This window comes from Terrapene carolina, unplaced genomic scaffold (assembly GCF_002925995.2).
Source record: "Terrapene carolina triunguis isolate 2854851 unplaced genomic scaffold, T_m_triunguis-2.0 Scaffold38, whole genome shotgun sequence".
Taxonomy (NCBI): Eukaryota; Metazoa; Chordata; order Testudines; family Emydidae; genus Terrapene; species Terrapene triunguis.
In genome coordinates this window covers 2,611,417-2,637,218 of record NW_020664389.1, presented here as the reverse complement: position 1 = coordinate 2,637,218, position 25,802 = coordinate 2,611,417, and positions in this window count along the sequence as shown.

Genomic DNA, 25,802 nt, shown 5'->3' with positions numbered 1-25,802 from the left:
TTAATAATGAATATTGATAATGTGTAGTAATTTTACAAATGTGCATGAGGAGGTAATGATAATAGCTGCAATATGTTTACAGTTAAATTATCTCAAGAAAGTGCAAGTGACAAGAAATATTTTTTTAAAAACCTGAACAAGAATAAAACAGTATAATTTTATTAAGTGCTTAACAACCAGTTCATTAGTAAAATAAAATAAAAAACAAACATGCCTCAAATAGATTAAATCAGAGTCCATCAAGATAACCCTGGAAATTCTCCCAGGACAAGCTCTTCACACAGCTGGGCCTGATCTTAGGACATGACCTCAGGCTCATATCATATGTACCTCAACCCTGACCATCGCCTGACCCAAGCAGTTGTGTCAGTATTTTTCTGTCTCTTCTCTGACTGCTGAGACAACAGTTTTGGTTCATTCATGAAGATTCATGTAACCAGACTGTTCAGAATGCAATAGTGAAGAAAACTGCACATTAGTAGGACAAGTTTGTTTTAAGCTGGTTAGACCCTGCTCACCACAATGATTAATGACCTGCTTCCTAAGTTCCCTCTTACCCACTTTCCCCATGCAATACGTTGGTTCATTGATGAACTATATTAACTAAGGCATGAAGGCAGGAGATTAACATAGGAATGCCTTCTACCATTTCAGCTATTTAGAAGACTGAATTCTTTCCTCTCAGCTGCAGCTTTAGCAACAGAAATGCATACTATTTCCCATACAGCAATGTATTGTACCTGGGTTAACTGTGAAGGCCACATAGAAACCAAGCTGGTATACTAGGTACGACAGATGGACCAATGAGAGCACACCACTTCAATGCTCCTTGCCTCACACTGGATTCCTATCAGATTCCAGATCCCTCCATGGACTAGGGCCCACCTATCTTGGGGAAAACTTGTGGCATGGATCCACAGGTATGCTTTGCCTCTGACCTTCATATAGTCTTTCCGGGAGGGTATCCCATTTATTGACAGGCACTAGGCTTATACTTTTTTCCAAGATGAGCCCTGCAGACCCATTATCCCAATGCTGGGTCACTGGCTTAAACATCTTTTTGTCTCACCATGGCTCTTCCAGTAAGTCCAAAAGGATATGGATTCCTGTCAGAGACTTATCATAGAATCATAGCAGATTAGTGTTGGAAGAGACCTCAGGAGGTCATCTAGTCCAACCCATTGCTCAAAGCAGGACCAACACTGACTAAATCATTCCAGCCAGGGCTTTGTCAAGCCAGGCATTAAAAACCTCTAAAGATGGAGATTCCACCACCTCCCTAGGTAACCCATTGCAGTGCTTCACCACCCTCCTAGTGAAATAGTTTTTCGTAATATCCAACCTAGACCTCCCCCACTGCAACTTGAGACCATTGCTCCTTGTTCTGTCATCTGCCACCACTGGGAACCACCTAGTTCCATCCTCTTTGGAACCCCCCCATTCAGATAGTTGAAGGCTGCTATCAAATCCCCCCTCACTCTTCTCTTCTGCAGACTAAACAAGCCCAGTTCCCTCAGCCTCTCCTCGTTAGTCATGTGTCCCAGCCCCCTGATCATTTTTGTTGCCCTCCGCTGGACTCTGTCCAATTTATCCACATCCTTTCTGTAGTGAGGGGCTCAAAAATGGATGCAATACTCCAGATGCGGCCTCACTGGTGCCGAATAGAGGGAAATAATCACTTATCTCGATCTTCTGGCAATGCTCCTACTAATGCAGCCTGATATCCATTAGCCTTCCTGGCAACAAGGGCACACTGCTGACTCATATCCAGCTTCTCGTCCACTGTAATCCCCAGGTCCTTTTCTGCAGAACTGCTGCTTAGCCAGTTAGTCCCCAGCCTGTAGTGGTGCATGGGATTCTTTTGTCCTAAGTGCAGGACTCTGCATTGTCCTTGTTGAACCTCATCAGATTTCTTTTGGCCCAATCCTACAATTTGTCACCCCTTTGAGAGTGATGCAATCAGCAGATGTTTTGAAGAGATACCAGGAAGCCTTTTCAACACAAGACAGCTTGTATTAGTCAACTGGGATTCAATATTTAAGGGTCTTTTTTTTAGAATGGTAAAGTACACCCTACACATCTCTCACTTATCTTGCTAATGTCTGTTTCTCCCTCAGACAGTCCCCTATTTGCCTGGCCTAGAAGACAGATTCCATGTTTCAAAACAAAAACCTCCTCGCCTTGCCCAACAGTCCTAAATCCCAACTCTCTGTGCACTGGACAACATAGAATTCACATCAGTCGGCTGAGATCACACCTCAGTTCTTTGTTTTCAAGTTTCAGTTAAGCTAGGTCCACATGTTTTTCTCCCCTTGATGGGCAGTTAACGCCTGGTTGTTGATTTTCCATTGCATCTCCAAGCCAATTCTGCTTGTATGTTGTGTGTCCTTGAAAGTTCATTTATACCAACTCAGATCTGCCTACTGCCTACGTGACTCTTACCCAGGTCCTTTTCCCAAGAAAGAATTTAACCGCTTCACACCCAGTGGGTAACAATACAAAGTGAGTGGGGAAACCGAGTCACGTTTTTTCGTAACAATATTACAGAGATTTCCTATATTCTCCACAACTCAGCCTGAGAGTTGAGGTACTCAGGTACAGCTGGTGAAGACCAGGGTGAAACTCCTGGGTGTAGAGGAAGTCTTATTGGACTGTTCTCATCGGCTACGGGGCTCTCTATCTCTGGAGATCAGGATGCTCCAGAGTCCTGATACCTGTAAAGCACAATACAAGATTCATCTCTTAACAGAAACTTTCTCCCGGCAATGCTGGTTGTAGACTAACCTGGGTGTGTTTCTCAAAAAGACAACTGAAGAAAACTCTGATTAGAAGTGCACAGCACAACAAAGAGTACTGGAGAGGGAGAAAGAGAGAGAGAGAGCATGATACTTTGTGACAGGAATTGTGCCACTTGCTTAGTGGTACAATGCTTAGAAACGTCATTGACTGACACCTTTTATAAATACATAGATAAATGCCTATTTAAAAAAATATGTAAATAAATTCTTCTATTTCATTGATAAGGTAGAAGGTATTTTACTACCAGCCTTTCTGTATTGGATCAGGAAGGAGATGGTGAACATATATGCATATGATGATTCTTCTCTACAGAAGATATTGGGTAGGTTAACTTGACAAATGCTGCTGCCATTGCCATTAGTGATACCAAATTAAATTCAATGCACCACAAAATGAAAATAAAGGTTATATTTTTTCAATTACTGCACTTGAAGCACTGAGACTGAGATGCACAGCAATGACTTACTCTGCACCTTTTACTATTTCAGCTCACCTTCTCTCTGTCCTTCAGGACTAGCAAACAAACTGTATTTTTTGTTTAACTGTAAACCCTGCCCAGTTTGATTCTGCATGAACAAAAATCTGTTCAGCCAGAAGGGACAAAGAAAACCATTGAGAAATTATCACGTAAGGTGCCCCTTAACACCCTGCGTGCCCCCCCCCCTTTTACTCTGGGACTGCACTGACCAGGGACAGAGACTTTGGGGGTTGTTGGACTTTTGGGACTTTGGGTGGTTGCTGGACCCAAGAGACTTTGGGGGTGTCGGACTTTGGGGACTCTGGGTGATTTTTGGGTTGCTGGATTCAAGAACCAAAGGGAAAGGACACAGCCCAATTTGCTGGGGTGGGTTTTGCTCATAGTTTGTGTTGTGAATCCTGTTTGTGGTGTTTTTTCCAATTTTATGCTGATGTCGTTTACCTCATGTTATTAAACATTTTCTGCTACACTCAGACTCCGTGCTTGCGAGAGGGGAAGTATTGCCTCTTAGAGGTACCCAGGGGGGGTGGTATGTAATTGTCCCAGGTCACTGGGTGGGGGCTCGAGCCGGTTTTGCATTGTGTTATTGAAACTGAACCCCTAGATACAGAACCCGGCCCTTGTTGCTGCCAACTAGATGGGCAGAAGGGTTACAAATAGATCTTCCAAAAGATTTTTTAAAAGTTACAAAAAGGAGAAGGCATTTGAATACGTTAGACACACTCAGTGCCTGTTTTTATAGTGTAGTCTCCAAGAGTACTACATTTCCTTAGAAATTTGACATGATTTAAAATTAAATTAGAAACAAAATGAATTATATTTTGCAAGTTCCTGAAAAGGGGTAAGTCAGATTAACATTTTTTCTAAATAAGCATTATATATAAATATATGATTGCTTGCAATAACTAGAGCTGGCTGGGAAATGGTTGGGTGGGAGTTTGAGTGGAAGGTTGTGAACCTTTCAGCAAATTTCCCTCTCACTTTTCACTTTGGAAAAATGGTGAGTTTTTTGATGGAAAATTTCCAACGAGCTCTAATTCCTACCCGCATCAGACTCTTGTACCAATAAGTGATAAGGTGGGGAAAAAAAACCTGGGATCTAAGTCTGTGTGTGGGTTGGGTGTTCATACTGGAAAAATGATTACCTGGAATTATAGCAAGGTTTATTTAATTAGAATTCACTACTGCTAAAGCATGATAAAAGGCACTGAAAGACAAATAGGAGACGATGAGATAATAGGAAGAAAAAAAAATCTCTGCGCTGTTCTGGCGATCGCTCTCTCAGCTGCATTTCCACATTTATTCTAACTTGCAAGCATAGATCAACACGAGTCTCTCACCTTTTCAATATTGATTATGTGACTATGTGGGGTGAACAGTTATGAAAAAGTTGTGTATTCAAAACATTACTTTCTTATGTATGACACACATGTTATTGTATTAGGGTGTGAGGGAAGTATCATTTTGCCCTGTATGTTTTCATATTAGGCTTTCTCTCTTCATTGTGGAGGAAATGATTCTGATAAGCAACTACCCTGAAAGAAGATTTAGATTCAGAAAGCAGAGTAGAGTAGATTAAACAACATGGATCTTCTATTTTGATCACAAATGCCATGCTAATACAAATGCAAAATTCCTACAGTATGATGCTGCCTGTGCAGAGATAGTATGATATAAACTGCATTATTTTCAAATAATCAATGGGAAGAGGAAAACATCTTGAATGATTATCTAATATCAGTGTCTGTAACTATAGTTGCCAGACATTCCAGCTTATAAAGGACTAGCTGACCCTTCTTCTCTTGTGATATATTCATTTTCTTTCCTGCTATACAATTGCTGCAGTAAGCAGCATTTCCCTTTAACAAGAAAATGGGGGTGGGGGAAGAGGGAGAGAGAGAGACCAGATAATAATCATCAGCCTTATGGAACATTGGAGTTTTTTTCTTTAGCAGCATGGAAAACTAAGGAAATTTCTTTAGTCGGTGGATCAATCCATGACAAAATAGTCCAAATGCTTGTCTGGCATAAAATAATATTTTTGTCAATAATGGGAGACCTGTGTGGCTTGATGTACAAAAATAAAAAGATGATGTGGATCTTTTCACCTCTTTGGCATTGGATCAAGTCCAGATCATAAGTGTCTCCCCCAAAATCAACAACCTCTGATGCTATTCAATTGGTAGTACCCTGCACATAGACTTTTCCCCATTTCTAAACAATGTACACATTTGTTTCCAGCCTCCTGGAAGGACTGACCCATTCCCCCAAGATCCACAGATTAAAGGACCATCCATGTGTGGAGCGCATCTCTCCTTCACAGAAGGTGCATGGGCATCAACCCACCTTTTTCATGCTATGTGTCCTTCCCAAGATCACATGAGAGCTCTCTGAAAAGCAGATATCTGCACATGAGAGGTGACAGGGGAATGATGGCCTCAAGCTTTAGTGGCCTTAAATTATAAGTTGGTTCATTTTTAAGCTTTTTTGTAATATTGTTAATTATTAATTTCATGAAAGGAGGTATAAAATCAAATTGAAAGAAAACCTATTTTAAATTTTTTAAACACCTTGAATTATAATTAGTGAGAGTGGCAAGAAGTATATATACACAGACAACAATAAAAACCTAGACTAAGAAAAGTTACTGCACTATCCCACAGCTTCAGTGCTGGCTCATTCATTCACTCTATTGATCTTTCCTCTTTCGAAGTGCCGCCATTAGTTGCAGCCACTTGGGGTCAGACTTCTACACCTGTCATGAAGAGTTAATACCATATAGCTTAAAAAGTAGCTAACTTACCTTCTTTCCTACATTGATATATATTACATCCATCATTAATGCTGTATTATTAAAGATCACAAAAATCAGGAAATTTTAAATAAAGTACCGGTTGCAACAGTAACTTGGCCACCTTGCAAAGCCCCATGTGTATTACTGTGAAGAACTTACAAAATTAAATAGAAATATATTAAGCTCCAACTATAACCAGAAAAACCAAATTACACAATGATGTGTCAGTACAACACAGCAGAGTTAACATTGTTATTGGAATCTTTACAGCTAATTGTGCTTACATTTGTGAAGTCTGTAGTAATGTGATTTTTACATTTAACTTCGTTTTTTTCCCCAGCTGGTTGTTTTCAGGAGGAAAAAAAATGACTGTGCTTATTAATCTCAGCATTTGAATGGCTCCAATTAAAACTCTCATTATGAAATATAATAATAAAAAGTAGCTTCATATGCTACACCTGCCCTTGAAACAATCTGCCAATTTTTGTTTAAAAATCATATTTTCCTATGTTAACAAATATTTTTCTCCTATCTGTTGTTGGGTGAAAGACACAAATAGGAAAACTGACCATACAGAAGAAACAGTGAAAAATACCCATCCTAAACAAGTTGGGAAGTAAGGGAACTTTATTTTTCTAATCTGTTTCAGTTATAGTCATTGTGACAGGTGTTCCTGGGATGCAATCTGGGAACTGAGGTGCAATCTTTCTGAGCCCTCTGTTTTACCAATCTGGGTTCCCTCTCACACTGTGTCAATGTGACAAGTGGCAAAGCCCTCCAAACTTGCCCTCACTCAAACATCCATAGGCAGGGGCCACAACCAGCTATGTTCATGAATGCTCTGGCCAGCCACTGCAAACAATAGAGAGGCTCTAGCCAAAATACCCCTAGCTCCCCACCCTTGCGCCCTTGAACTATACTGTCCTGCCCTGGTCAAAAGCCTGACAAGTATATGTTATTACCCAGTCTGCCCCTCCATCAATTTGGAGAGGACAATGCACAAGCCTTTGTTAACTGAGCTGAAATTTTTTTCCCCAAGCACTTCACTCAAACCACACTTTTCTTTGATAAAATAAAAATAGATTTATTAACTACAGAAAGATAGATGTTAAGTTATTATAAGTAATAGTGTACAGATCAAGTGTACCTAACAAATAAACAGAAACACAATCTAAATTCTCTAAACTGGATAGGATTTGAATCAAGCAGTGTCTCACCCTATTAGATAGTAGAAACAGTCCACCAAGTTTCCATACACAAGCAGGCTTCCTTCCTACCCACCTGGGACTAGCACTTCCTCAGTTCAGTATTTGCTCCTGAGGTGTTTCCAGGTGTTCTGTTGTGTAGGGAGTGAGGCCCCTTGGTGATATCACTCCCCCCTTTTATGGCTTCTTCCATCTTGCTGGAAAGATCTTTTGCTGTTACCTGAGTCAAACAGTCACCATTGTGTATGCTATTTCTGAGAGGTTTCTATTGTACCCAGTTCCTGGGGTAATCCTTATGAGTGTGTATATTTCCCTCAATGGGCCATTAACACTGTTTGGCCTTTTCATCGTTGTACCTGAAAGCCTGGTTTCTGGTGTTTTTAACTTCACAATGTATTTCAGTAACAGACACATAGTAAAACTTCATAACTCTAGATCAGGGGTCGGCAACGTTCGGCACGCGGCTCGCCAGGGTAAGCACCCTAGCGGGCCGGGCCAGCTTATTTACCTGCTGATGCGGCAGGTTCAGCCGATCGCGGTCCCCACTCGCCGTGGTTTGCCGTCCCGGGCCAATAGGGGCGGCAAGAAGCCGCGGCCAGCACATCGCTCGCCCGCGCCGCTTCTTGCCACCCCCATTGGCCCGGGACGGCGAACCGCGGCCAGTGGGGGCTGCAATTGGCCGAACCTGCTGCATCAGCAGGTAAATAAACTGGCCCAGCCCGCCAGGGTGCTTACCCTGGCGAGCTGTGTGCCGAACGTTGCCGACCCCTGCTCTAGATACAATGATAGCACATACAATACAACGGGATATTAATATTCAACAGATTAAGACTTAAAATGATACCTTACAAGGCATACTTTGTACAAAACATATCGTAATTATATTACCATAGTGAATATGGGATTCAGAGTGTTATTTTGGGGCACAGAGTGTCACAGTAATCTTAGGAGTTTATTTGTAACAACAGTAGGTACATAATTTTCAGACATAATTGAGACTTTTAATGGTAACTAACCTTTTAAGCTCTTAAATTCAGTCTGTATTTAGGTGAATTCAATTGGTAAAGGTTAGTTCCCTCCTTTGCTATTGTCTATGTTTATTTTTCCTTGCATTAATAGGGAAGGAAACTAGTGTGTATACCTGTTTACTTTCAGTTGGCTGTATTATCGCAACAGGAAAAGACAGAATAGTTTTTGAAGCCTTAGAACGTTCAGAAGGCATCACAAATAGAGATGAGAAACTACAATTGAAGGATCTTCAGATTTCTGTGCCCACAGTTTCCTCCTATTCTTGATGTTACATTTATGTTTTGTTTTGAGGATCCTGATGCAAGTTTGAAGCATTTAAATTGTCCCTCCTGCAAATTGTGCCAGCAGCAACCTAAGAATGGAAGATTGAGTGCATGCTTAGCTGCTGGGACCGGATCTAAAGTCCACTGAAGTCAAAGAAAAGACTCCCATTGACTTCATTGGGCTGTAGATCAGGCACAACAGTTAGGCCAGATAGGGGGAAATGAAAGGGTTGCAGGACTTCATTAGCATGTGCTAAACATATTAATAGATTCTACTGATCATGCATAGAAACTATTTTAAATGGTTAGAACTCGTGTGTGTGTGTGTGTGTGTGTGTGTGTTTAGAGGGGAAGGAAGCATCAGGGGAATGGAGCTAGGAATAGTTTCATTGTACCTCTTAGACTTGTAATCTTTATTAAAGGACTTCAAGTGTCAGAGAAGCCATCACATCCCTAGCTAAGCTGTTCCAATAGTTAATTATCCTCATGGTTTAAAAATTGCACCTTATTTTTAGCTTTAGGTTTAAACCATTAGATCTTATTATGTCTTTGCTAAATTACAGAGACTTCTACTATCAGAAATCCTCTCCCCATGTATGTGCTTGTAGACTGTTATCAACACACCTCTTAACCTTCTCTTGGATAAATTAAAGCGGTTGAGCTTCTTATGTCTGTAGTTCTTGTTTTTCAGAGTAGTACAGAATGTCACACACTGAGGTGCAGACAGTGTGACTCAGTGGTCAGAACAGGAATCTTGTTTACTGGTCAGAGCAGAATCAGAGGGTAGAACTGGTCATGCAGTCAGGAGGCAATCCAAGGGTTGGATGCAGAGTCAGGAGCCACAATGGAACCAAAGGACAGAGCCAGAGTTATGGTCATGAGTCAAGTGAATGGTTGGAGCCAGGAGTCAGCAGGTCCAAAGAACAATGCTGGAATTATAGTCAGGGACAAGCCAGTGGTCAGAACCAGGAGATAGGAATCAGACATTCAGAGGCAGAGAGAGATTAGAACTGGAGTTGAGCAGACAAGGGGTGGATGAAGGGTGGATGAAGCAAAAAGCTGATCTAGCACAGCTGCGGGCATCAAATGCATTAAGCAGCCACTGTGCTGTTGTTGCTACAGGGCTTAAAAGATGATCTGTTGGCTCTTCTGGCCAAACAAGGAATACAGTCATTTAGTGCAGGTTTATTGGGTTCAGCTGAGCTCATTGGGTTGATAGGCAACTGATTCCAGAGGCAGCTGAGTTCCTGAAAGTAGCCCCCACACAAGGGGTCCCTCTAGAGGCCCTTGGCCCTGGCTTGTCAGGGTACCTTTGGAGAAATTTCCACAGAAGATGGGGAGTGTAAACATTTTCTTCAGTTTCCCAGGACCTCTTTTCTGTCCCATTCTCCTTCCAGTCTATCAGATATTGGAGCTTTCCCCCTGATACATCAGGAGTCAGGGATCTGATGGATTTCATAGTCTTCCTGCCTGTGGACAATTACTGAGTGCGGAGATAGAGAAAAGGTTAATGATGAATGGTTTGAGGAGAGAAACATGAAAGAAGGGGTGAAACTTGAGAGATTCTGAGAGTTAAAGTTTGAAGGCCATTGGATTTATTTGTTCAATAGTTCAAAAAGGATCCAGGTATGGGTGGTCAAGCTTGGCTTAAAGATAGTGTGCTTTCAGGTTTTGAGTTGAGAGCCAAACCTTATTACCTGTGCAAGGTTAGGGGAGCTTGTTGTTTTCAATTGGCGTAGCACTTATGTGTTTGCTGGAGGTGGTGGACCATGTCCTCAGCTGCCGGGATAGCAGAATCTTCAGGTAGGTCTAGGTGGAATCGGGTCAAAACCCAAAGTGTGTGAAGAATTATGTCGGTTGGGTTGAAGCATGGATCAAGTTGTTGTACAGGAACTTGGCTAAACATAGCGGTGGAAGCCAATCATCCTCATGAAAATTCAAGAAACAGAAGAGGTACTACTCCAGGGTCTCAGTGACTCTTTCTGTCTGGTCACCTGACAGCAGATGATACACTTGAATTGAGGTGCTTGGTGCTGAGAAAGCAGATAAATTCCTGCCAGAACCCAGAAACAAATAGGGGCCTCAATCCAAAATGATGCATATCACCATTCTGTGTATCTAAAGACATGCTCCAGGAAGGCTTGCGTGGTTTCATGGGCAGACAGAAAAGTACAGCAGGGAATAAAATGGGCCAACTTTGTCAGGAGATCCACTATGGTCATGATAACTGAGTGCCCTTGGAAACACAATATCTCAACAATAAAGTCCATTAAGAAGGTGGGCCAAGAACATAGAGGTGTGAGGAGGGGCTGAAGGAGGCCCACAGGCTTGGCTCACAGTTTCTTTTTATGGGCACAGAGGACTTAACATAATTTATAACATCAGTGCACAGGGTTGGCCACCAGAAGTACCTAGTGATCAGGGTCTGGTTTTAAATTGGCTGAAATGTCCCAACATGGATGAATCGTGACACAATTTTCATACCTGAAGCCAGTAGCTGCCCTCAGGAATGTAGAGACAATCCTTGCAATAAAGGAGATTTTCTTGTAATGAAACTTTGAATCTGGGAAAGTTCTGATGGTTCTTAATTTAGAAGATTGGGACCACAAATGTGTCGCTTGGAAGCAAGAAATAGGTAGTTATCAATAGGTGACCAGTGATGGTGTCACAGGCAAAGTGGGAAGGTTTAAGGACAGTGAGCTTCCTGCTCCACTGCACAGTACTTGTCCTTGCAGAACAAGGCATCTGCCTTCCTGTTCTTTGTCCCTGGATGGTATGTAACTGTGAATTTAAATCAGGAGAGGAAAAGGGCTCAATGAATCTGACATTGGCTGAGTGACCATTGTTTGTAGATGCTCATGGTCTCTCCAGGCAGGGGCCTGGGCCCCCTTAAGAAGGTACCTCCATTCCTCAAATGCAACCCAGAAGGCCTGGAGTTCTTTATTCCACATCAGTGTTTCTCTCAGCAGGAGTCAGTTTCTTAGAGAAAAAGGCTCAGGGATGAAGCAACTAGCAAGGGCCAGTAAATTGTGAGAAGACTGAGCCTATTGCAAAGTCTGAAGCAACAGTCTCAACTATTAAGACCTTTGTGGGGTCTCGCTCAGTCAAAATAGGGAAAGAAAAAAATGTCTTTTCCAAGTGGTTGAGAGCCACCTGCATGTCAGAGGATAGTGTGAGCTTAGCCCTTTTTGAGGAGGGATGTTGTAAGCTACCAGGTTAGAGAATCCTTGGATGAATTACTGGTAAAAAATTGTGAACCCAAGGAACAGCTGCACCCCATTTATTGGGCCCAGACAAGTTCATTAGGTTGCTAGGCAACTGGCCCAGAGGCAACTGAGTTCCTGACACAGAGGTTGCTATTAGAGCTGTGCTATTAATTCGCTGGCAATTCCAAGAAATAAAAGAAAAAAAATTAGCAATAATATTTTTGGGTCAAACACATTTTATTTAAAAAAAATCACTCAAAATCCAAATGAAATGTTTTGTTTGACCCATATTCATTTCTTTACTTTTCAATTAACTGAAAATTTAAAAAAAAATGAAGGGAATTTCTAAAGAAAAAATAGTTTTGAACTGAAAAATAAAAAACTTTCACCTTGAAAAATGCTGAAGCAAAATATTTTTAATTTTTTAGTACACACACACACACACACACACACATACACACACGCACAATAAATAAATAAATATAAACTATTTTAGGTTGACATTTTGATTTGAAATAGATGGAGTCTGGGATCTACTTCTCTTATTGCTGCCCAATGAAGTTAGTTGGCCAGGGGGGATGGAGGCAAGGGGGGGCATGACACACTTTTTAAAGATGGGTAGCAAATTACAACACCCCAGCCCCTTCCCAAACTCTTAAGGTAACTGGGAAGCTCAAGAGAGATTGTCTCCCAGTGAGCCCACAGTGTAGCATTGTCTCTGCAAAGTCTACCAGCACAGGAATGTGCGCTAAATTCTTGAACTCAACACTATTGTTTTTACAGTCTTCTACCTTGTATAATAAGTTATTACTTAGAGGAACTCAGCACTACAGGGCTCCTTCCATACAATTGTTTGATAGTAATTAAAAAAAAAATCTAAACCAGTCATTTTCAAACACTATCAGTGCTGTTACACACCACTTGTGATTTCGTTAGCAAACCAGCTGGAAATCTGTGCATTAAAACCAGTTTTGTCATCATGGAGTCCTTTACCTGCACATCTAAGTGGATTTGTCAGTCATATCCTGTAGGAAAAAAGTGTGGAAAGGAGTATAGTAAAGAGAGACAAATGAATGTAATGTGGCCAGTTTGCTACACAGTTAAAATACATTAGTAAGAATAGCAGCCTGTAATTTGTAGCTAGGAATTGCAACACAGATGGACACATTGTTAATGAAGCCTCAGTAGACTTTATATTTTAATGAAACAGTACTTTGTCTATGCTTCCTTCTACTGCTAGAGGAAACAGAATGATAGGAAAGAACATTAGTAAGTGTTACCTAAAAAGGACATATGTCAAAATTTGTTAACAAATATTTCTCAGTGTTACAATAATTTTTGTTTTGAAGGGTAAAATCACTGACACTTCCCCCCACTTTTTTCTCCTTTTTTTTCTAGATGTGCCAGTCCTGAAGCTCTAAGCACTTGTATAGTTATTAGGTATAATAAATATACAAACATATATACAAACTTTCCCATTTGGATCATCCACATCCTCCAACATTTGGAACAAAAATAAATTTTGAATGTCAATTTCCCACAGATTGAAAATTTTTGAACTCTATATAACCCCTCTCATGTAATCATCATGTATCCCTAAGCGCCCCCCCCCCCACCTCCTTCAGCAAAAGCACCCAAAATAAGTTTTGCAGCCAGCATTGAAGATTATCAAATCTGAGTTCCATCAGGTCAAGGGTCAAGTGACTTCCAGAATGAAAAGCCCCTCATGGAATATGTCATGCTTCCAGCACCTTCTCCTTAAACCTTGGCCAGTATTAGCTAATTGCAGTTACTGGCTCCCTGTGAACTGGGTTCGAACAGGTCATTTGTCATTATGGTTCAGGCAAACCCAATGATAACTCTCGTCGCTTGCTTACATTCTGTGCCTCCCAGAAAACAGATGTCATGGATTTCTCATGATGGCATCACTCAGAAGGAGTTGCACCACTCCATTACATGTGATAGGCATCTCTTCGCCTCTGTAGAGTATATTGTGGTGCGTAATGAGCGGCAAACACAGATCACCATCTAGGGGTCGCCCATATGGTGTTGATGTTCCAACTAGCAGGTAAGTCCTCTGCGATGATGAATAAGTTTAACATTGATGCACTCCGTGTGCCAGGTTTAGCCAACAGGTTTTGTATTGATGTCAGCAACAGATTCTCAGCTCTAGCTAATCTGCCAGACAACATGGAGGTTGCCTGGTCCCTGTTCACTTCTACCCTCAACCAATCTGCTGAGCAGACATTGGCTATAGGCATCCAGCACGCCAACCATGGCTATCATAGGAGGCCTTCCAGATAATTAAATTGAAGACCACAGCCCATCAGTGTGGTGATAAGCACACTCATAATCAGCTGAAGTGAAAATTTAACACCCTGGCACTCTGCAATCGCAAGGTATATTATAACCAAGTGGCGGGTGATGTCGAATTTGGCTTAGCCAGAGGCAACTTGAAGCCAACATTCAACACCATTCGCAACCTCAGCGGATTCTCTCGTGCTGGATGAAACATTATCACAGAGTCCTGAACCATCCTCCAGTTGCCACTTGTCCAGATCTGGCAGTCACTGAGGTTCTGGATCCAGACATTTGTACTGATGCACCAACATTGGATGAAGTGAAGTGGTCATCTCTAAACTGAAAAATGGATGTGCAGCCAGTGCTCATCGCATCCCCTCAGAGCTGCAAAAATGTGCTATTGATCTTGTAGCAGAATCACTTCTGGCCATCTGTCATCTGGTGTGGAGAACTGGAACACTGTCAACCACCTGGAAGGATGGTATCGTGATCTCACTCAAAAAGGGCAAGGGACTGCGTAGTGAATGTTAGAGCTACAGGCCGATAACCTTGCTCTCCATTCCAGGGAAGGTGTTTGTGCATGGTTTGCTGGCATGCCTGGAGCCTTTGCTACATCAGAAACATCATCCCCAACAGTCAGGCTTTACGAGGAACAGGTCGATATTAGAAGCCATTTTGGCCCTTCGCTTGTTGTAGGAGATACACCGTGAGTTCAGGCAGCCCCTGCATGGAGCGTATGTTGACCTTAAGTCTGCATTTGATTCAGTAGACCATGTCACGTTATGGAAGGCCATAAGGGGCATAGGTGCCCCTACCACTCTGCTGGACTTGATAAGAGAGCTGCATAATGGAACCACTGCCCGTGTTCGTCTGGGGAACTGGTTGCCAGCACCTTTTAAATCAGTATCTGGTGTTAGGCAGGGTTGTGTTTTGGCCCCTGCACTCTTTTGTCAGGCAATGGATTTCATAATGCAGCATTTAGTCAGGTCCATAGGCATTGAGATCGGTGAGCTCTTGCTCACAGACCTTGACTACACTAATGACATTGTTCTTTTAGCACAGAGCCCCAACAGGTTTCATGAGGCACTCCAGCATATGGAGGAAGAGTCAGCTAACATTGGTCTCCACATTTCATGGTCAAAGACAAAACTACAAAATCTTGGACCAGGTCCACCTGCGACTCCAATCTCTTTGAACAATGGAACTGTTGAATCTGTTTCCAGCTTTGGCTGTCTGGGTTCTAAACTTACCAGCTCCTCCACTTCTCACATGGAGGTTCTCCATCAGATTGGCATCACAGAATCTGCCATGGGCCATTTACAATGAATATGGAATCAACATCATCATAGTATGAGAACCAAGTTCAGGATTTATTTGAGCTGTATCCTTCCCATACGGTTGTACAGCTGCAAAACATGGACACTACACCACGCAGACTGGACAAAGCTGGAGGCTTTCTACACAAAATGTGAACATCATATATTGGGCATAAAGTGGAATGACTTCACCTGTAATGCAGATGTTCATGGTCGCTTGGGTCTACAGACTACTGGGGCCATTGTCTGCAGGTGGCATCTTATGCTTTTCGGACATATTGCAAGGATGCCACAAGATGTTCCAGTGAACACCATTCTCCTGGTGGCTTGTAATCAAGGGGTGGAAGCAGCCCAGAGGCACAAACCCTATTACATGGATTTATAAAGTCTGTTCTGATGTTGGACTCTCAGGCCGTCAAGCCTTTGCAGTTGCGCAGGAATGGACCAAATGGCAAACAATCGCTACGGCCAACTGTCTGGCTAAGCATTGAAGAAGAAGTATTAGCTTGATAGACTATGCTGATTACAGATGCAGCAGTATCAAACAAGGACTGAGGTGGTCTCACCAGTATTCAGATCACAAATCATGTAAGGCTTTATAAGTGAAAATCAACACCTTAAATTCCATACAGAAACTAACTGGAAGACAGTACAGGCTACAGAGGAAAAGTGTACTATGTTCACTCTGTAAAGCACTTCTTAACAGACAGGCAATTCCATTTTGCATGAACTGAAGTTTCTGAATGTCTTTAGATATACATACTCCCATGTAGACTGTCATGAAGTAGTGTCTAATCATAGGACTGGAAGGGACCTCAGGAGATCATTTAGTCCAGGCCCCTCCACTCCTGGCAGGAATAAGTATTACATAGACCATCCCTGACAGGTGTTTGTCTAACCCCCTCTTAAAAATCTCCAATATCCCTAAGCAATTTATTCCAGTGATTAACCACCCTGACAGTTAGGAAGTTTTTCCTAATGTTTAACTTACACCGCCCTTACTGCAATTTTTGTTTCTTGTTTGATCCTCAGTGGTTAAAGAGTACAATTTTTCTCCCTCCTCCTTGTAACAACCTTTTATGCACTTGAAAACTGTTATCATGTCCCCACGCATTCTTCTCTTCTCCAGACTAAGCAAACCAATATGTCAATCTTCCCTCATACGTCATGTTTTTTAGACCTTTAATCATTTCTGTTGCTCTTTTCTGGAATGTTTTGAGTTTGTCTACATCTTTCCTGAAATGTGGCACCCAGAACTGGATGCAATATTACAGTTGAGGCCTAATCAGAGCAGAGTAGAGTGGAAGAATTACTTCTCGTGTCTTGCTTACAACACTCCTGTTAATACAGCCCAAAATGACATTTGCTTTTTTCTGCAACAGTGTTACACTGTTGACTCACATTTAGCTTGTGGTCCACTATGACCCCAGATCCTTTCCGCAGTACTCCTTCCTAGACAGTCATTTCCCATTTTGTATGTGTGCAACTGATTGTTCCTTCCTAAGTTTGCAGTTGTCCTTATTCAATTTCAACCTATTTACTTCAGACCATTTCTCCAGTTTGTCCAGAACATTTTGAATTTTAATCCTATCCTCCAAAGCACTTGCAACCCCTCCCAGCTTGGTATCATCTGAAAACTTTATGTGTATTCTCTATGCCATTATTTACATCATTGAGGGAAGTTATTGAACAGACCCAGACCCAGAACTGATCCCTGAGGGACCCCACTCAATATGCCCTTCCACCATGACTGTAAAGCACTGATAACTCCTCCCTCGGAATGGTTTTCCAACCAGTTATGGACCCACCTTTTAGTAGCTCCATCTAGGTTGTATTTCCCTAATTTGTTTTTGAGGAGGTCATGCAAGACAGTATCAAAAGCCATATTAAAGTCAAGATATACCACACGTACCACTTCCCTCCTATCTACAAGGCTTGTTACCCTATCAAAAAAACAAAAAAAACAAAAATGCTATTTGGTTGTTTTGACAGGATTTGTTCTTGACAAATCCATGCTGACTGTTACTTATCACATTAATATCTTCTAGGTGTCTGCAAATTGATTGTTTAAATATTTGCTCCATTATCTTTCTGGTACTGAAGTTGAGATGACTGGTCTGTAATTCCCTGGGTTGTCTTTTTTCCTCTTTTTATAGATTAATACTATATTTGCCCTTTTTCCTGTCTTCTGGAATCTCACCTGTCTTCCATGACTTTTCAAAGATAATTGGTAATGGCTCAGATATCTCATCAGTCATCTCTTTGAGTAATCTAGAATGTATTTCACCAGGCTCTGGTGACTTGTTTAAGTAATTTTAACTTGTTCTTTCCCTAAATTTGCCTCTGATCCTACCACATTTTCACTGGCATGCACTAACTTAGATGTCCATTTGCTACTAACCTTTTCAATGAGAACTGAAACAAAAAAGTCATTTGGCACTTGCGCCATTTCCACATTTTTTGTTATTGTCCCCCCTCCCCTTATTGAATAATCGTCCTACCCTGTCCTTGGTCTTCCTCTTGCTTCTAATGTATTTGTAGGTTGTGTTCTTGTTACCCTTTATAGTTCTCACTAGCTTAATCCCATTTTGTCCCTACGCCTTTCTAATTTTATCTCTACATACTTGTGTCATTTGTTTATACTCATCCTTTGTAATTTTACCTAGTTTCCACTTTTTGTAGGACTCTTTTTTGAGTTTCAAATCATTGAAGATTTCCTGGTTAAGGCAGGGTAGTCTCTTGCCATATTTCCTATCTTTCCTATGCAGTGAGAAATCTTGAAGTATGGGTAATTGTAGTGAGAGCAGCACTAGAAAGAAAAGAAAATCATACTGCTTTTGTCAAGCACATATTGAGCAGTGAGAAAGGTAAGGAGTTTTTAGTCATACCTGCTACCTGAGTATCCAGGAATAGCTAAAGTTCTCATTTGAATACGCATTTGCAAAACTAAATGTGACAAATTAGTATTTGTCTGCATATATCTCTAACCATCTGTAAACTCCATTCTGTTTTGTGAATGCCACTTTGATAATGGACTGTTCTGTGCCCATCACTTTTGCATTTTAGCCTCCATCTTGAGCTTGGACACCCAGAAAGTGTTAGAAGAATTCCCTACTTTTAGCAGAGGAGATAATAATGTAAAGATATCAAGTGTCATCAGTCTTCAGGTTCTTCCATTCAAATGGGTTCATCCCAAAACAATGGGCTGGTTGCAGTCCTGGGGAAATTGTTTTCCCAGTTGGGACACTAGGAGTAGCTAAAGTTAAGCAACTAATCACCTGATAAGGGTTTTGAAGTTGCTCAGGAGGTCACCTGAGAAAGTGTCATATGTCCAAGTCACCACTTTCTCACTAGCTGTTTATTGATTGACAACTAGAAGACTATGCAGGAGGGAGTGGCTGGGAGGGGCCTACCCACCTCACAACTAGCCTAAGGACTCCCAGAAGGCCACGGGGCATAGACTCATGAGACCCTGTAAACTTTTTTGATGTCCTATCTAAAGGTCTGTAACCCTTGCATGCTTTGAAAGTAAAAAATTACTGTTGTTTTAGAATTCCTGTGCAAAAGTTGTGTGTATCCTTGCTTTAAACTGGTGTAGTGTGCCCCTGAAGGGGTTAACATATAATCTAGAGGGTCAATAGTTTTGTGCAGAGTGCACCGTTGGTACTGGAAAGGCTTAAAAGAGCCAGCAGTAGTTTCAGGGCCAGGCCATTTTAATCTGGAGAGTCCCATATCTCAGGAAAGGGCACTAAGGACAGTCAATTACTGAGGATGGGGAGGGAATGGGGTGCATATAGCAGTGTTATAAAATCATATTTGCTTCTAGGGGGTGTTTCAGGACCAAACAAGATTAATTCTATCTATCTATCTATCTATCTATCTATCTATCTAATCAGCATGAAAAATCATATTGTATTCTTATGTATGTATTATTGGGGTGAGAAGAGAATGACAAGGATTATTTTTAACTAAAGAATATTGGGAAACATCAACAATTTCTAACTGTTCAGAGTCTTAGTTTAAGAAGGTCCAAGAAAATGTAAAACTCGGGGGGGGGGGGGGGGCGGGGGATCTATATGTAGGATCAGCTTATTTAGATCAAAGCATAGTTTTGCTGCCGTGGCCCCACTTGTATATGTTGATTGGGTCACCTTTGAAGTTAAAATGGTTTCTTCCTCTCAGACATGAGTAATTTACATTATACATGTGGAAAGATTTGAGTCCAAGTCAATGGCAAATAACAGCTGAATACTAATGTTGACACAAAGTCCTTTTATTTTTCTTTCTTTTTTTCTTTGGAGCTATCTCTAGAGGAAAAACATTTTCATTATCTAAGCCTGACAGTCACATTGCAAGCTGGGTGGAGAAATAACATCACTGTGAACATTCCAGAGTAAATCCCTTTGGGTATAAAATTAAGTCAAATACTGATACTTAAACATTTTAAAGAGATATATCTAGAAAGACCAGCACCTACTGAACTATTGTTTTCCTAGGATTCAACCATTAGCAATATGAGAGAGAAATAATTGAACATGATTCTATTGAAAAATGGGAGTCTGTGATTAGCATGGGGGTGTTTCTTAATCCATACGAATCACTTAGGGCTAATTTACACTGGCAACACTAAATCGCTGCCGCGACAGCGCTTTAACGTTGCTTGTGTGGTCACGATGCAGCGCTGGGGAGGTAAGGAATTAATTAGACCTCAGCTGAAAAACCTGATGAAAGCCAAAAAGGAAGTGTTACAGGTGGGAGGAGGACAGGGCTAGCTGAGCCTGGAATGAAGGAGCTCCCTAGAGAGGGAGAGACCTTCTTTCCTCCTAAGGCTCTAGCGAAGAAGGGCTGAAGGAACTAGGGGTTAAAACCAATGTTGCATTGTACTGGTGTTGGTGGATGGGATTAGAATAAAATACAGCCTTCACAGTAGATGAAAAGTGGGTCTGAAGAGTTTCTGGGGCATCAGAGGACAGGGACAGAGTGTGGCCCTGTCACACTTATAATTAAACATCTAATTTATATATGGATATGTGTCCTGTTTCTTTAAATCTATAGCCATAAACCAGTGAGAAAGGGGTAGGGGTCATGGGGATAGTTATAGGCAGAAGCTCTATAAAGAAGGAGAGAGAAAATAGCTTTAGGGATAATACAGCCTTCCCTATTTTAATACATTCCTTGTACAGTATTTAAAATAATAATTAAGATGATACTTAATATTTGTGAATTTTAAGTATGATATTTATAGATTATGCTTTAATTATTATTATTAATAATAAGTTTATAACCCCCATGGTTGCAGAGAAGTTTGAAAATGTGACCCGAGTGCATCTTAAAGACTCAGAAGGCAAACTAAAACATAAAATAAAAAAGGACTTTTTAAAACATTCTCATGATTTTTAAGCTAGTCTCAGGATTTTGGGGGACCTGACTCAACATTTTTCTTTGGTTGGGTTTGGCAATACTAGATTCACTTTCTGCTTTTCCTACATTAGCACACTGTGTTGCCAATTTGCAATCTCATCTCAAGACTTTTGATGTTTGGACTATCCTTAAAGCCCACAAATCCTGGAGTCATGTGAGAATCTTGTCATTTTCTTAAAAAGTAAATTTTCTAGCCCTTTGATTTTGGAGAACGTTTGAAAATGTTACCCCCAAAGATTCAAAGATCATAAGGAAAACCAAAAAAATCCACACTTCATTATTTTTAATAAGAAATTATTTTTAAGACAGTCTCATGATTTTGAGAGGCCTGACTTAGATTTTTCAATGCTTGGGGTTGGCAATGCTGGTCCAATATTTGAGTTTGTGTTCCAACATGCAACATCCCATTTGGGGAGAAAATTTAATTTTCTCGCAATTAAAAAAGATGAAAGCATTTGTAATATTGTTTTTATTAAAATTTAAAAAAAACACTAAAGTGTTAGGTCTAAAACTACCTGGAAATATCCCAATCTCTTTTTAATACATTCATTAGTAACTTATAAAAAACCTTGGGTATTATTTTCTGATATCTCATGATTAGGACTTCAGAAATGTCTTCCTAGTACTCATTTCTGCAATGTGCTGTGCATTCTTACCCCCTGTTGACTTTAGTGGAATGGACGGTGTTCAGAATCTTGCAGAATCACGCCTTAATTGAATACAGGGCATTGTCTTAACTGATAGACTGTATTTTACGCTTTATCTTGATAGTGAATAGTTCAAGATTTCAAAGTGACATGACACCTTCCAGTCTGTCAGCTGCGATGGTCTATCATTAATACTATTATTATTGTATTATTTTATCTTAATGTGACCTCAGTCAAAGGCAGAAACCTTTAATGTTTTCATTGTAGCCTTTAAATAAAATTACATTCTGATTTGCCCCTTTCCATCTCTCAGAAGTGAAATTCCACCTTATCCTGTTTCTTGCCAGTCACTAAAATATCTGGTCAATAACTTCTCACTGCTGAAAAATTCCCTCTAAATACCAAATTTACAGATATATTTGATAGAATATATCAATCAACCAACTTGCTCTTTATAGAGCTGTTACAATGTCAATAAAAGCATCTAAGAAAAAAAGTTATTGTTTTTTTCTCTTTATACTGTACTGATTTTTTCCCCAAGGCATGTATAGTGTTATCAACGTCATTCAGTCTGAATATAAAACTTTAACAAACATATTGCTACTTTTAAACCTACATATCTCAACTAAGAAGTTCTATCGCGCAAGCCTCTTGCTCATATCAATAGCCCTATTGAAGACACTGGGATTACACTCATAAGTATTCACTCATGTGAATAAGGGTGATCAAGAACAAGCTCGTAGATGTGGTGTATGTATATTAAATAATGTATAATATTGTGGATGTGTCAGTAGTAACTTCATAGGTTACAGTTTCATTCAGATAATGATATATTTAAACATATATACAGTTACCCTTTCATTGAGGTAATATATAAAGATGTTGACATTGTCAGGCCTCTGGGCTAAAACTTCACGTATCAATTTGAAAATATCCCCATAACAACTTTTACTAAGGGCTATTGTCTTCTGATTAATTATAAGGATTATTTTCATCCATCTCTTGCTTTCTCACCCTGGGCTTGATCAATGGAACAGAATCGAGTCCTGTATGTGTGCATATTTTTATATTCACACATTTATAAATATGATGTATATTAAGACAGATCAATAATACCAGAAGTATTGAGATTTCTGAAGACATTTCTACCTGCTTGCCCAAAGGGAGCCATTTCTTCAGGTAAGTCTGATGTACTTTAAGGCAAGACTTATTGTACACAGAGTGTAAAATATTGAGGCAGACAAGAGTAGTTTGTAAATCATATTTTGAGCTCTGTAGTAAACAAAAAAAGTGTGATTAAAAGTTTCATTTTGCAGTTCATGCAATATTCCAGTTCATTGTAAAAGAAAAGCTACCTGGAATCCCCACTGAAAAGGAGAGAGCTGTATGCCACTGAGCCCTACTCCAGGGTAAACAGGTTGACTCTGAAACAAACAAAAAAGTAACCCCTTTTTGTCTGCTGGAAGTATTGACATCTACTGAGTAGGGTTCTTGCATTGTAACATAACCACTGTCAGTTCTCAGATACTATGGTGCTAAGTGCAAAACAAGAACCTTCACAAAATATAGCAGAACTCATTGGCCCCATACTGCATGTGGAAAGGAAAAGTAGGAGTCATGGTACCTCAGTATTAGAGCCAGGTGAGAAAAAGTCTGTCTCTGAAATGTCCACATTTGCTAATAGTGGAAATCAATTTTATTGATAAAATGCTATTTTGTATTTCTAGTAAGATGCATCATGGGACCTGTAAATGGCTGGGTTCTTGAGCATTTTAATGATTTTTTCTCATTGTGCATCTCTAGGTCCCAAATAACGTACAGACCAATGCAGTAGTATGAATATGTGTAGCCATGGTCAGCTTGTCTGTTGCCTGAGATTTTCAAAACGCTTCAGGAGGTTGGACACCCAGTTAGGTTCAAAGCCCTACGGGAACTTGGAAAATCTTAGCCATTGCATTTTTTGAATGCAACAACAGGCACCACAATTCCAGAGACAGCAGAGAAAAACAGCATCTCTTTCTCTAGGCAAAACTACTGGTAAAATAAATTAGTCTTTATTAATTAGAAGAGTTAATTTTAAATTATTAGTTGCCGGCTGCCAGATTCTTTGGTTCTATTGATCCATGTAACTGAAAATGCCCCTGTAATTCAGTAGAACAACAAGATGATGACAGCTCATTAAACTTAAGTTCAGCTGACTTTTTTGGTAATGTGTAGAAAATAGTTAATAATTAGCAGCTTATTAAATTATAGTTGAAAAACACTGCAGATAATAAATCAGTGGTGGTACCTAGCTATATGTTTCCTCTGAAATATACATCAGAATGACAAAAATTATGGGCAAGAGCCCTCATGTATTTTGGGCAAAATACATATTTATCACAAAACAACAAACAAGAATAATTATACAAATAATGTATGAAGACTTCCTAATGTATAATGTTTGCTCAGGCACTTTAGAAGCTGAGAATTATAAAAACTGTTGGGAATATGTATTGTCACTCTAATGGATCTGAGTGACAAAATACTGTAGCAATTAAACAATTACAAAAGTAAAATGATTATGTAGAAATTGCAAACATGAGACTAGGAGGAGATAATCGTGTGTTAGCTTGCAAATGCTGCTATAAATATACCTTAGATCCTTAGTACTGTAGCCATAAATCTTAAAACAAAGCAAGCTAAAGAGGATTATAAAATTAATCTGTAATACTGATCCCAGTGTGAAGCAATTATATTTAAACTGGAGCCTTTTAGGTTACTAATATAGACTATTTTTCTTAGAAGTGTGCATACCCACATGCACATATGTGTGTGTATTATTGAGCTGAGTATTCCACTTATAGAAAAGATTCAACCTTTATGAAGAATACAGTTCATCCTCTCCAAAGTTTAGAACTTACTATTTTGAGCACAGTTTGAATTTTCTGAGAATTTTCAGGTTTGAGTTCTTATTGGTAAATAACTTGGTCTGATTTGTAAAGTAGAGGTTGGAAAAAAATGAAATTAAAAAATCAGCAAATAAATGTACCCAAAAATGCAATTTGAGTAGACCCAGGATTATTTGCAAATATGTATCAAGATCACAGAACAATTTTGACTGAATTGAAAAAAAATGAAACATATTGGCAATGTTGAAACAAAACATGACATTTTTTGTTTCAGTTATGGAGAGACAAGATGGGTGAGGTGATCTCTTTTGTCAGACCAACTTCTGTTGGTGAGAGAGACAAACTTACGAGCTTACAGAGGGCTCTTCTTCAGGTCAATTTTTGTTTCAATTTTGGGCATTTTGTTAAAAGCAAAGGAGGCATAGATTCACAAAATGCCATGGTGCAAGAGGACAACAATGGCAAGTATGATCTTAGTGAGGAGTGTGCAAGGAAGACAGGGGACAGCTTTTCATCCAACTTTCTTTTTGGCATTTATCATCACTTTATAGCAGGAACGAGCAGTCTAGAGGGGCTTGATAAATTGAGGGCACTGTAACTATTCTGTTTGGTAATTAAGCATGAATGGATGTTGAGCAGAAGAATGATGAAGCAGCTGTGCTTTGTGTTTTGAGAATGTCCTTCCAGTGATCTCTGCCTCTATAAAGTATGGAGTTTGGTGAGCATATTTTTTTCCACACTCAGTGAGTCACAAAGTATTTTACAATTAGTCAGACAATTATGGAGCATTGACTGTATAAATAAACATGGTAACTATTATGTTACCGTTGATAAAGTTGGATGAACCCATTTCTCAAAACATCTAGCAATTCCATATATTTTCAGCAAACCTTTCCAAAAACTACCGAATCCTGCACAAAGGACAAGAATATTTATAGCCCTTGTCCCCCTCTGCATACAGGAACCTTCCCAAACAGTCACCTTTATACTATAGTTGTGTTTGGCACTTTGGGGTTGAATCACAATATAATAAGAAACCTACTTACTTAAGGGCCTAATCCAAAGCTTTTCAAATTCAGTGGAATGTCTCCAATTGACCATAATGGGCTTTGGATCAGGCCACAAGAGATCACTTTGCTCTGAGACACATGGCTGTAAATTCAGTCAGTGGAACTGTCTCAGCTGAAGCCCCACTGATACCAGAGAGAGCGAGCAGCTGGAAGAGTGTTCTTCTCTGGATCTTTTGAACTCACTTCTTCTCCAAACAGCTCAAACTTGTCAAACCTTGGCGTATCCAGCAAGGCTCACCCTTTTTACTTGTCTGTGAAGGGATGGGAGTTGAGTAGGTCTGGCAGTAGCTGTGAGGGACGCTGGAGACTGTATGGGCAAGGGGATGATTAATCTCTATATCAGGGGTCGGCAACGTTCGGCACGCGGCTCACCAGGGTAAGC